Below are 15,107 nucleotides of genomic sequence, written 5' to 3'. Positions count from 1 at the left end.
TCCCTGAATTTTTCTGTCTTTTTTGATGATTATCACTTAAAATGCTTCTGACTCCCAGATATTGATTATATGATGGTGATTGCACTATTTTATCAGGACGGTGACTCCCATATCTCAACCTCTTTTTTATTTGTGGGCATCAGAAATCCAGACGAGGCAATCCTCTGTCCTTCTGTGAAATCAAAACATCCATAAATTGCTCTAAAAAAATTTGACTAATGTAAATTTGGTAGAAGATCATGTGACATAGAAAATGTATTGAAATCATGGAGTTCTGCTAGAATTCTGATCCCTAGGAGGAAGACATCATCTATGAAAATCCGAAAACTAAAAAATATGACAGAAGTGGCGGGATACACAGATAAGGTCCTAATCAAGGGGTGATATCACTATTAATACAAATGTGGGGGCCATGTTTACAACAATATTTTATTTGAATGGATGTTATCTTCCTTAATTATTCTTATACATGAGCATTATTATTCTGAATTCTCCAGACTCCTTATCTATGAACTGGTCCAATGTTTATATTTATGTTTCTCCCTCTCCCATATTGATAGTTCTGCTTCACGTCACTTCTCTTATCTATTGCATTTTTTCTAGGCTGTATTGTGCATAAATATGTGACTTCAGATTTTGTATTAGTCTAGCCTGATGAAGAGACCTGAGTAGTCTGGAAAGCTTGCAATGTGTTACCATCTTTTCAGTTAGCCATTAAAAGGTATCAACCACTGAGGACTCTCAATCCTGAATATTTTTCTATTCTGAATTCATGCCCTTCACACCTTATATGATACCTATCTTTATGTGTTTCTGTGTATTTCATGTATTATGCTGATTTATATTGTATCTGCAGTCACTTGTACTTTTATGGATGTATAAATATGAATTATGATCATTTTGGTATTATTATTTTTGCAACTTAGTGACTTGTAGAGATGTCTCTATATATTTATCATTAAATATATAGGGACACATACATACAGATAATGCAGGCACCACATATCTACACTAACATAAACCAGTGTCTTACATGGAGGAGAAGTGGAACTTTAAAACCGGAGGGTATGCAGCAAAATAAACATTTCTCGTACTGTTGTTCCTTCTGCACTGTGTATCAGAAATCTTTTATGTTGGTTTTTGATAACTGATAGAAATAAAGCAAATTATTATTATTTGAAGTATTGATGATATTGGGAATTATTTTACATTTTTATGGATCGATCTACACATTTTTCCATTAGATCCTTTGATGAATAAATAGCCTAAATACCGATGCACAATGGAGAGAAATACAAAATAATTAGATTAGTTTTGGACATTTATACACAAGTTTTACTTAATATCACTTAGATTACTTAGATTACTTAGTAAATAGGTAACAGGAAAGCTAAATGTGTTAAATAATAAAAGATAAGATACATGAGAGATAGACAAGCATATGACAGACATATGGCCATGGAGAGAGGTTTGGAGGGAAAATCTTTTCTGAGAAGTTTTGTGTGAGCTCTGCACCTACTGAATAGATGTTTGTTATGTAAATCAGATTTACTTTACCTGATATGCAAGGTAGTGAAGACATTGACAGGAAACCCATGAGCTCCTCCTCAGTCTGATATAAATTGGATTCTTTGCTCTTCCCTCATACATTCTCCTGGAGAAAGCCATTCTGAACTCTTCTGCTATACATCTATCATTGGGAGGAATAGAAAATGGAGAAATTATCAAGACCAGAATCTGTCTCTTCTAACTGCGCCACTGACATAGAGGAAACAGAAGTGATAGTATTGGTACAAAACCCTCATACAACTGGAATGGAGGTTGCTGAATACTTGAGATGCTTCTGCACCCTGTTGAAAGGTCCAACCAAGATGCTAAATTGCTTTGGATTCTGGACCGGGAACTGGTCTTTCATGGTCAGGCTGAGAGAAGACCCGTCCTTTTCTGATGGTGGTCTCCTGCATCTGCCAGAACGATGCACATTAGGAAACTCAGAAGCAATCATTACTTATTCGGACAAGTCAATGAGCGAGAATAGAAGGATGATGGTGGAATATATGGAGGACAACATAACACATCTCTATTGCAGCTGCCTTCTGCAAAGCAATGTTTTCAAGGACTATTCTAGTGTCCTGAAAGAATTCCAAGACAGAAGAAATAAGAAGGCCAAGAAGCATCAGAGAAAGAGTAACAGGTAAGAGGACAACACACTCCACCATTCATTACCTGGATTTTCTAATATCATATATCTGTTCTTGGGACAATTGGGTATCGACCAACTTGATGCTGACATTAATTTATTGTAATTTTTGTTGCCATCTTCAAATCTTATAATCTACTGCACAAAATATGAGCTAGGAATAATTGGGATAAGTTTGGGACAGAATATATTTTATTACTTTCATTATTATTGAGTCCAATGATATATAAAATGGGGCCCTTTCTGAAAAAAATCTGATTTTTCAGGCATATTTTCTAAAAATAGTTACATTTGACAGTTTTGTCTATTGTTGCATTTCATAGTGATGTAATATCTACATTTTGTCCTTATTTTCCCACAGATAAAATAATGATTTCCTTGCTGATGGAGATGACAGAAGAAATGGTGCCATCTGAATTTGAAAACTAATTCTGGATCCGATCTCTATGAAGAGTGCCAATTTTTCCCAAAGCAACTTGTTTATGAACACATCAGCACCTGGACTTAGTACCGACAGATGAAACTGTGGACACTTTAATCCTCTGTATATTTTGATCATTTTGTCAAATTTGTTGCTTCAATAAAACTTGAATGTAATCCAGAAATGTCTCTCCCTTGTGTCATCTTTATATTCATCCAATAGGTATAAGTTGTTCTCAATGTAAATCAGGTTCCTCCGAATCTGTGTCTTTTAGGGTTAAAATTGATGGATTTGTTTTTCTGCATTATGATAGACTGGGTGCAAATACTCCCATTCAATTATGTGTATACTTTTTACAACAATAAAACAAATAATGGTTAGATTTTATCTCCTGCATTCTTCTATCTATTTCTTGTATATATGAGCTGCTCTGGTCCTCTGTACATGGCAATACACTACATGTGTTCCCAGGTTCTTCACAAATAAAAATCACAGAGTTGCAGATTCATCTCCAGATCTTTATTATGAGGAAGAATCATTTTTTGTATCTAAAAGCAATATACACATGTGACATTTCTGTATAATATATACACCCCGTATATCTCTGGGTCGGTTGTGGTAGAACTGGGGTACCCTCCTTGCCGGAATCCAGATTAGAACGAGGCAGAAGAGGTAAAAAAAAGTACAAGAATGCAAAGAGTTAATCCATCAAGTTAGCTGTCCTGTACCCTAAATCTCATTGTGTCAATATCCTGAACCCCAAGTGTCATTGTGCCATTATGGGTACAGTACAGTGATGCTCACACTTAAATACTGGATAATGACATAAAGTTTCAGGCTGTTATTATCCTGTACCCCAATTGTCAGCATTTCAGTTTTCTATACCTCCAATTCTTGTTTTTATCATCGTGTACCCCAAGTTCTAGTGTCATTGTCCAGAACCCCATTTGTCAGTTTCTTTATATCCTGTACCACAAGTGGCTGCTTCCGATTCTCTACTTATTAAAGCCTTTAATATTTCACACATCTATTAAGACAGGAAGATATAGAAAAGGAAAAAGAAAGACCAGTTACACAGTATAATACTGTATCATATCATTACCGATATGAGGTAATGATACCAGTTGGAAAAAGATGATGTCATTTTCCCTTTTTTATTATTACATAAGTCAATACATCAAAGGGATGAAGAAAATATTTCTATTTCATTTATCTGTATTTTAATGTACAGATTGCATAAATCTTAGTCTCCATTGCCATTAGTAAATTATAAGTCATATAATCCTTGAAGAAACTCAATAAATGTTGCTTATTACATAATGAGAATGATGGTGTCGTGACTCTTCCTTGACAAGAAACATGATGTGCCACATGTTAAGTCTGATAGCTGTAAATATTCCATTGATTACATTTTTATCCATGTAGCCTATTATTTTGTGGTAAGAAAATAATTGTCAAAGCTCAGTAATGGCAGATATTAGTAGCTTGACATAAAAGCAGGTACATAATATATTATCATAAATCGATACAGTTACATGTAAAAACACAACAAAATTGTAGACTGAAACCAGTACTAATTTTACCCTTGAGTCCATACAAATAAGGTAATTGTGAAACTCATCAGAGTTCATCAGAGTAGCACATCCATATGAAAGAAAATAATTTCTATTTATCACAACAGACTTAGAATTCAGCTAAAATTGTGGTTTAGCCTTTTCACTCGGCCCCATCACGGTTCCCTGGGGTGGATTAAGAGTAGCCAGGACCCCTGGCTCTGTAGAGTGTGCCCTCAGCACCTGATGTATCACATGACATGTGACAAGATCCCCTTTGAGATGTGATAGGTCAAGTGTTTAACACAGAGATGCATGTGTGCAAATGTAAGACAACAGAGACATTGGTGTGCTACATGGACAATGCAAATTTTTTCTCCTTGTGTAGAGTGCTAAAATAGCAACGCTATACCCAGTAGAGGATACTATGTAATAAGAAATTACGCTATATATAACAAGAGGAAGTTATATAATATGGGACGGCTCTATACATAAAAATAAATGCAACTTAATAAAGCACAGCGCTATATATAGCAAACTGGAATTGTATATAATTGTTCTTTATGGAAATATCTTTAAGTTAAGCATGGATTGATTATAATGAGGGCTATTAGCGCTACCACCCAGGGCACAGATCTCCCATGGGTCCCAGCAAATAATGATGATTTAAGGGTGCTAGAGTAAATCATTATATATTCTGACTAGGGGTTGAGTGACAGTAAATTAGGGTGATTTGAGGGTGGTGGAGAGTAAAGGATTATGTATTGAAGGTGGGGTAGAGCAAAAGATAATGAATTGAGGGTTAGTGGAGAGCAAATGATGAATTGAGGGTGAAGGAGACCAAATGGTGATGCATTAACTTTGTAAGGTGAGGGACATAAATTATGATCAATTGAGGGTGGGGAAAGCAAATTATGATGAATTGAGAGATAAGGGTGAGGGAGAGAAAATAATGCTGTTACTTGACCCCTGTGAGTACCGGGCTCTGAGTAGTACAGGAAATTGCACTCGTTATAAGCCACCCAAGGTGGCACACCTTTATTGGAAAAAAACACTCCTTACCATAAAGATATTTCTATAAAGAACAATTATAAGATGAGCCAATAAATTATTTTTGGGAAATGCTGCTGTAAATTCTGGTAGAGGGTGTGAAGGATAGATTAGTCATCCCCTTTAATAATTGATAAACGTGTAATAATTTAGTATGTCTAACAACATTAGGATTTCATTATCAAGATTTATTAGGCCAGAGATCATATTAATAGCCAGATAAGTCCTTGATGAAAAGATGGCATATTTCTGAAGTTGTGTAGAATCCTGTCCTTCTAAATAGTTTTTCAGAAAAATATGGATGCCATTCAGGACACAATACAGTGACCTCGTTGTGTCATGTTTCAGGTCTTCTACACAAGATTCATATCTATCGTACTACACATTTAGTGAATGTAATATATATTTAACATTTTTTCTGTCACACAATGAAAATTAGTTCTTAAACCTGGATTATACATATAAGAAAATAATGATTACACCAAACTGGACACACTTGGTAAATAGTCATTATACATCGTACATCACTTATATTGCTTTATGCTTTTTACACATTTTCCTCATAATATTCCCAAGTGTAAGCATCATTATCCTGTACCCCAAATTACAGTGTTGTTCAGGACCCCATTTGTCTGTTTCTTTTATACTGTGCCCCCAATTGTCGATGTCATCATTCTCTACTTATTAAAGCCTTTACTGTTTCATAAATATACTAAGACAGGGCGATATTGAAAAAGCCGTAGATAGACCACTTATATAGCATAAATAAATGAACAGATATGAGATATTGATACAAATTTGAAGCAGATGACATCAATTGTCACTTTCTATGTAATAAATACATTCTTCAGAGGGATAAAGAAGGAGAGAAAATAACATTATTTTTTCTCTATCGATTATACATAATTTAAGTTCCAGATTAAATATTTGCTAATCATTGCCCTTTAAAAGAACCTGGCAGGTTTTGGGCATATTGGTCTGGGACACATCTGTTAGTGCACTTGTAGCATAACATTATGGAGGTCACTGTTATTATAATCCAATTGACCTAATAGAATTATCCATAAGAAACAAGACACACTGCAGAGGTCACACTTTTGAGGAGCTTTCTAATTCCGTCACCAATTTTGCATGAGAAGAGAGGAGCACAAACTCAGCATCCACCCAAGCCAACTGTATACACAGGGCATCTCATATGTTGATGACAGAGTTAACAGCCCCAGGATAAATTACTTGTATGAGGAATTATGTTAATGAAATGGCTATAAAATAAGTTGACGTTCCCCATATATGTTTTATAATCCTTGTCCAAACTCCACAAATGGCTGTATCCTGTCTCTTCCTTCGCCAAAAAACATGTGACATAGGTGGGTAAGTAGATATGAAATAGAAAATAGGCAAAAAAAACTGTAGATATTCAGTTAGAGCTGATTGCACGTCACAACAAGTCTGGTAATAGTAAAGAATCCATTGATAATGATTTTCTTCCTCCAAAGTAAAAGCCACGGGGATAGAAATTGTCAAAACTCAGTAATGTCAGCGATTGTGAAGGAATAAATTATTCTGATGAAGAAGCTTGACAGAAAAGCAGGTATTTAACTTTATATTGATATAACCTACAAATCGATACAGTTATAGAGAAAAACAACATGAAAAGAGACAGAAATCAAGCTAATTTTACCTTGAGGTGCATACAATTGAGATTAGTATGAAACACATCAAGTTCTCCAAAGGAACCCATCAATATGAAGAAAATATAATCTGTATATCACAACAAGCTCAGAACTCAGCTGAAATTGTTGGCTAGCCTTTTAATTAGACACCATGGCGGTACCTCTTTATTAAGAAAATTATCACATATTAACATTAAGATTTTCTTTTATCAAAAACAAATATAATTACATTTTATAATATTTTGTTGGGAAATACTGCAATAAGTTCTGGTAGTGCATGTGCTGCAAACCTGGACCGACCACCTTTCATAATCCCAAACCGTGAAATGATTTAGTATGTCATTATCAAGAAGAATGATTACACCAGAGACCATAGAAAGATGTGTCCTTGCTAAAACAATGGCAGTTATTAATTTGTGATGTTTTAGGTCTTGCATCTTCTACCCAAGAGTCATAAATATCTTCCTTTTAGAGAAAGCGATTAGTTCCAGCTGTGTGTAAAATTTTTCTTTATTCCATCATTTAAAATATAACATCTTCATGGTGTATGCCACAACCACGGACACGGCAACGCGTTTCGATCTATAAGATCTTTGTCAGAGCCATGAAAACACACTGCTCTCAGCTGCATTATATATTACATTTGGTCCAATGGCATTCCTAGAATAATATCACATGACAATTTAGCCCTTAAGATTAAATTCCCACTTTATATGTATAAATAAAAACATATTAAGAGAAAAAGGGAAAGAAATACTTATGTCATTAGCAATAATGAAGCATTAGGTCATTACGTTTGTTCAGACCATTCGGAGATCGGGTGTTAAGATGATAAATCCAAAAAGCCTCTCTGGTTAGCAGGCGTCTCTTGGAATCTCCACCACGGAAAGGAATTTTAACCTGTTCTATTCCTTGCACTCGGAAACTAGAGGTATTTCGAGCATGGTGTGTAATGAAATGTTGGGACACAGCTGATAAATTACGATTCATATTGTTCATGCTGCAAATGTCATATAGATGTTCTCTGATGCGCGCCTTCATTTTTCTAGAGGTGCAACCTATATATGACAATTTACATATTGTACAATCTATTTTATATATTACATTGGTTGAATTCCAATTTATATATTATTTTATATTGTATTGTATTGTGTCCCCAGCATTGAAGAAATTTTTAGTGATATTTGCATATCTACATGTCTTACACTTCATGATTCCACATCTAAAAAAACCATTACAGGTTAGCCAAGTTTTATCTAATTTATTGTTATTAAGAGAGAATAAACTGGGTGATAATTTGTCCCCCAGTGTAGGAGCTCTTCTCGATACTATATTTATACCTGGCGCTAAAATTTCTGCTAGTTTGCTGTCCTCATATAGAATAGGTAAATATTTATTAATAATTCTTTTAATGTGTGCAAATTGACGACTAAACTGGAAACAAATATATGTTTTTTTACCAATTATTGACTCATTTGCATTTCTGTTAATAGAGATCATTTCACTACTATTTTTCTTTTCTGTTATTTGTTGCGCTCGGTTTAGAGACCAGTCTGGGTACATGCGATTTTTTAATTTTTTCCTAACATGTTCCATGAGCTGGCTTATGTTTCTTTTGTGCGTTATCAATGGATTGCCTTGCCCCCAGTGTCTTATTTACCAGCAGATATCTAAGACATCAGAACTGAATCACAGTATAATTATTTTGCCTACACGGGACATTATTCTAATAGGTCACGTTTAACATGGCCACAGACCTGAACAGAGATCGGTCTAAAAAGGCTGCAGAGGTTTTTGCCAATCAACAAGAGCTGAACAGCAGTGTGTCAGGCTTTAATGAATGTTTGAACAAACTGGAAAAACTTCGTGTGCAGGAAATGAAACTGTGGTGGGATCATGAAACGCTTAATAATTATTTAAGCAAGGAAATGATACCAAGAGGTTTGCGAATCAAAAAAATTCCCACTACAGTTTATTCTGACGAATTTAAGGAACAATGGAATAATATTTTAAGTAACTGCTCTGTAAATTTAATGAAATTAATTGTCCGGCAGGAAGAGACAAAACTTAAAGACATTCAGCAAGAGATGGAGACAACTAACTCATCTATGCTGGAATATAAGACATTGGCACAATTTGACTCTTCCTTAGCAAATATGAATGAAAAGGTCACGGCTTTGGAAGAAGAAATCATGACTCGAAAGAGGAAAAAATTTGCGAGAGATACCAATGATTATATGAACAACAAAGTATATGAATGGGGCAAGTGGGACAAGTTTAATTCAACTCCCAAGTCCATTCTCAAACAGAGCCATGCTCATAAGAAACGTAAATACTCCAGGTCAAGAGTAACTAAACCGCATGTTTCATTTACGTCATCAGATCCGGACTCCTCTGACAATTATTTAAGTGCCTCAGAGGTATCATTAAACGAAAATGCATCAAGCACTATGATTAGAGATCATCATTATTCAAAAAACGCAAGAGGCGCGGGGGTCGAAAGCACCACAAACGTGCTAGGAATTACCACCCACCAGAAGAAGTATCCGATCAAGTAATTAAAAATGTGCTAAACCTATCATCTAGGAACTTAACTCCAGAACAAATTCAAGTTTTATCTCTGGGGCTGAATTTCGCCCCAGATCAAGATTTCGATCTGTTTACAACTATATTGGATGTAAATAAATTTGTGCGTAATTTGACTGTCAAGAAACACTTTATGAATGATTCATCAATAACAACGAATGATGAAGGAGAATGCGACAACATTATTCAACCAATGACAAATGAATTTTTGCATATGAACTTTCAGGAGCAGGTTTCTCTAGTAACCTTACAAGATTTGGACACGGAAAAAGACAGAGAAATGGAATATATAAACCAGTCAATAAATTTTTTCACAAAAAATCCTTATTTTTATCCGGTCCAGGCGAGATCTGAGTGTATGGATCGATTTCAAGACATAGTGGAAAAGGAATTGCAAATTCTATTTAGCCAGAAAAACAGCAAATCAGGCAAACTTAAAAATTTGTCTGTGAAACAATTTGTCGCTTTGAGAGAATTAAAATCAATGACAGATGTAGTCATAAATATGTCAGACAAAGGTGGGGTGGTGGTGGTTCTAGATTCCAAAGACTATTATGACAAAATGATTGAGTTGTTATCAGACCAACTAACTTATAGGAAACTGAATCATAATCCTCTTCAGAATTTTAGTGAGAAAACGAATCAAATTATAGTAGAGGGTTTGGAACTAGGAGTTATTACCAAAAAACAAGCAGAATATCTGCAAGTTAACAAACCGGTGCTCCCAATTATTTATTGAGTACCCAAGATACATAAAGTTGCTGGTATTCCTCCAATGCGTCCAATCGCCTCAGGCATCGGCTCAGCTCATGAGCATTTGTCACAATGGGTGGATACATTGTTGCAACCCCTTGTACAAAGGATGCCTGGCTACATTAGGGACTCAAAGCAGGTTCTACAGATTTTTTCTAACAAAATGTCTTTGCCTTCATATTCTTGGCTAAGTTGCGATGTAGTATCATTATACACGTGCATTCCTCACACACTGGCGATGAAGGCTTTACAATTTCATCTAGAAAAATTTAGCAATTATTCTACAGATTTAATTAACTATGTTTTGCAAGTAGTATTATTCCTGATGTCACATAATTTTTTTTCCTTTAATCAGTGTTATTATTTACAGCTAAAAGGAGTAGCTATGGGATCTAAATTTTCACCGTCTCTTGCAAACCTAGTTATGTCCTACTGGGAATATGAATATATTTTTTCTGGTTCCAATCCTTTTTATAGTCAATTGATGTGGTATGGTAGATATATCGATGATACCCTAATTATCTGGGGTGGAGATGTATCTACCATACCACAATTTATGCAATATTTAAATTCTAATCAATATAACATTAAATTTACATACAAATGTGACAGGGATCATATATCCTTTCTGGATTTGGATTTAGTAGGTGTCAAAGATGAAATTATCGCTACCAAAACGCATCATAAACCCTATAGTGGGAATACTATCCTACATGCCACTAGTGGCCATAACAAACATACCCTCAAAGCGATACCAGTGGGGGAATTCACAAGGGTTAAACGTAATTGTAGTGAAGAAAATAACTTAGATAGTGAATTGGAACATGTTAGGAAAAAATTAAAAAATCGCATGTACCCAGACTGGTCTTTAAACCGAGCGCAACAAATAACAGAAAAGAAAAATCGTAGTGAAATGATCTCTATTAACAGAAATGCAAATGAGTCAATAATTGGTAAAAAACATATATTTGTTTCCAGTTTAGTCGTCAATTTGCACACATTAAAATAATTATTAATAAATATTTACCTAATCTATATGAGGACAGCAAACTAGCAGAAATTTTAGCGCCAGGTATAAATATAGTATCGAGAAGAGCTCCTACACTGGGGGACAAATTATCACCCAATTTATTCTATTTATTCTCTCTTAATAACAATAAATTAGATAAAACTTGGCTAACCTGTAATGGTTTTTTTAGATGTGGAATCATGAAGTGTAAGACATGTAGATATGCAAATATCACTAAAAATTTCTTCAATGCTGGGGACACAATACAATACAATATAAAACAATATATAAATTGTAATTCAACCAATGTAATATATAAATTAGATTGTACAATATGTAAATTGTCATATATAGGTTGCACCTCTAGAAAAATGAAGGCGCCCATCAGAGAACATCTATATGACATTTGCAGCATGAACAATATGAATCGTAATTTATCAGCTGTGTCCCAACATTTCATTACACACCATGCTCGAAATACCTCTAGTTTCCGAGTGCAAGGAATAGAACAGGTTAAAATTCCTTTCCGTGGTGGAGATTCCAAGAGACGCCTGCTAACCAGAGAGGCTTTTTGGATTTATCATCTTAACACCCGATCTCCGAATGGTCTGAACAAACGTAATGACCTAATGCTTCATTATTGCTAATGACATAAGTATTTCTTTCCCTTTTTCTCTTAATATGTTTTTATTTATATATATAAAGTGGGAATTTAATCTTAAGGGTTAAATTGTCATGTGATATTATTCTAGGAATGCCATTGGACCAAATGTAATATATAATGCAGCTGAGAGCAGTGTGTTTTCATGGCTCTGACAAAGATCTTATAGATCGAAACGCGTTGCCGTGTCCGTGGTTGTGGCATACACCATGAAGATGTTATATTTTAAATGATGGAATAAAGAAGAATTTTACACGCAGCTGGAACTAATCGCTTTCTCTAATTGGTTTCACGTCAGTCCAGACGGAGTTCCGAGGTCCGCGGTGGATACCTGGTGAGCTGGCTTATGTTTCTTTTGTGCGTGATAAATATCTTCCTACTTATTTAATAAATGGATTATATATATTACAATTTTGCGCTCATGCAAATGAAAATTAGAAGATGTTAGAGAGTAATGACTGCACCAAACTGAGCAACTTTTTAACTATCCATTATAAATTCCTGCATAACTTATTGTAATACGCTTTTTACTTATCTTACACATCTATGTTGATTTTCACCTATCAAAAATCAATATTAGCAATATCTCTTACAATATGAAACAAAGAGGCATGAAACACATCACATAATTAGTTCCCATTTGTATCAGGCTATTACTTTTTTATATAAAATATAAACATTGTATCATACATATGAGAGAAAGAAAATTTTTAAAAATATTTATAATTTTACCACCCACCTTTCGTGTCTACCTCTTTCCTCATAGACTGTAAGCTTGCAAGCAGGGCCCTCACTCCTCTTGGTATTTGTTATAATCTACTGTATGTGATTATTGTTATGCTGTAATGTCTATTTTCTGTACAAATCCCCTCTGAAATGTAAAGTGCTGCGGAATATGTCGGCGCTATAAAAATAAAATTTATTATTATTATTATTATTATTATTATTATTATAATTCTAAATTTAAACAACATTTATAATTTGTCCCTGTTTCCCTCTCCAGAAACCAGTCAGGTATTGGTTGAATAGTTTGCTCTACAGTTCTTTATGTAATTAAGTAATTGACCTGATAGAATAATGCTCAAAACAAAAGAGACTCTGCAGAGATCACACTTGTCAAGAGCTTTGTAATCTCATGAGCAACTCAGCATGAGAAGAGACATGAACATCCCCAGGATCCACCCAAGCCAGCTGTAGACACAGAGCATTTCATATGTATATGACAGGGTTAATTGTCTGAAAAATAAATGTATCTGAAGCGTGATGTGAAATATATTTAAATAGATGAAAGATCCCCATATGTATTATAATTATTTTTCCAACTCCCTCATATCATAAATATTATCAGTATCAATCTTTTATTAATGGTGCATACTCAGATTGGGCCAGGGTTATTAGTGGGGTACCACAGGGTTCTGTATTGGGCCCCCTACTATTTAATATATTTATTAATGATCTAGTGGATGGCTTACACAGTAAAATATCAGCATTTGCAGATGATACAAAACTATGTAAGGTAGTTAACACAAAGGAGGACAGTTTGCAACTACAGACAGATTTGAGTAAATTGGAGAATTGGGCTGAAAAATGGCAAATGAGGTTTAACACAGATAAGTGTAAGGTTATGCACATGGGAAGGAGAAACAGATGCTACAATTACTTACTAAATGGGAAACTGCTGGGGAATCAGACATGGAAAAAGACTTAAGCATCTTAGTCAATAAGAAGCTAAATTGGAGTGCCCAGTGTCAGGCAGCTGCCACCAAAGCAAATAGGGGCATGGGATGCATTAGAAGAGGTCTGGGGACACGAGTTAAAAACATAATTCTCCCTCTGTACAAACCACTCGTCAGACCACACTTGGAGTATTGTGGGCAATTTTGGACGCCGGTGCTCAAGAAAGACATTACTGAACTTGAAAGGGTTCGAAGGCGGGCTACTAAAATGATAAATGGAGTTGGTTCACTACAATACCCAGAAAGGTTATCAAAATTAGGTCTATTTACTCTAGAAAAGAGAGGACTTAGGGGAGACCTAATATATATGTACAAGTATATCAGAGGGCAATACAGAGATCTCTCCAATGAACTGTTTGTACCAAGGACTGTGACAAGAACAGTCCTCTTCGTTTGGAGGAAAGACAATTTCTGCACCAGCATAGAAGAGGGTTCTTCACGGTAAGAGCAGTGAGGCTCTGGAATTCTCTTCCTGAGGAAGTGGTGATGGCCAACTCACTGAATGAATTTAAGAAAGGAATGGATGCTTTTCTTGTGAGTAACAGTATAGAAGGTTACGAATAACAGAATATTATAGTTAGATGGTAGCTTAGGGGAAGGAATTTTTTTCCTATGGAGAAAATTGGCTTCTACTCTGTGGGTTTTTTGCCTTCCCCAGGATCAACAATGCAGAACAGCTGCACTAAAAATAGGCTGGACTTGATGGACATAAGGTCTTCCTTCAGCCTTCAAAAGTATGTTACTATGTTAGTTGGGAATCAGGATTGATAGGTAGAAATTGTATAAAGCATATAATATACAGCATATCACAATTTTGTCGTTTTCTGAAATCATTACTGTTTCTAATACTTAAAATACAAATTTCAGTTCAAAATTTTAGCTGTATGCATGCACATATTTTAGGTGATGGATTCCACAGATGTGTAGGTCATTAGAAAAGGATCTTGGGTAGAAGATAGGCAAAAATATTAGATGATAGGTTCAATATATAGCTAGATATGAGCGTTTCATACAAGATTGAAGACCTGAGACAGTCTTTCAGTTCTTCCTACAGTGTCCTGTATGGGGTCTATTTTTTCCAGTATTGCCATTTACCTGGGCAGAATCCTACACCACTCTGTAAATAATATATCTTCCTTTATCAAGGACATATTTTACTTTCTTACTATGATTTCTGGTTTTATTGTTCTTGAGAATGGCTATCTAATATCATTTGAAATACTAAATCTTCAAACTTCTATGATTCGTAACATAGGTTTGGCTAAGTTCCTATGACATTATTTTTCAGCAATCATTTCAATTTTCTCTTCTTTGATAATTGTTTTTAAAAAAATGTCCTTGTTAAGATGTCAAATTTTATTTTAATGAAGGTAATGAAGGGGTACCACAATGGGGTCCAATGTAATGCTTTTCCCAAAATTTCAGCCATTTCTGAGTTGATTACAACATATAGATATTATTTTTC

Source organism: Dendrobates tinctorius, unplaced genomic scaffold, assembly GCF_039654945.1.
Source record: "Dendrobates tinctorius isolate UK_male_01 unplaced genomic scaffold, ASM3965494v1 ptg000028l, whole genome shotgun sequence".
NCBI lineage: Eukaryota > Metazoa > Chordata > Amphibia > Anura > Dendrobatidae > Dendrobates > Dendrobates tinctorius.
The sequence above is the reverse complement of the archived record's forward strand: the minus strand, read 5'-3'. Positions refer to the sequence as shown.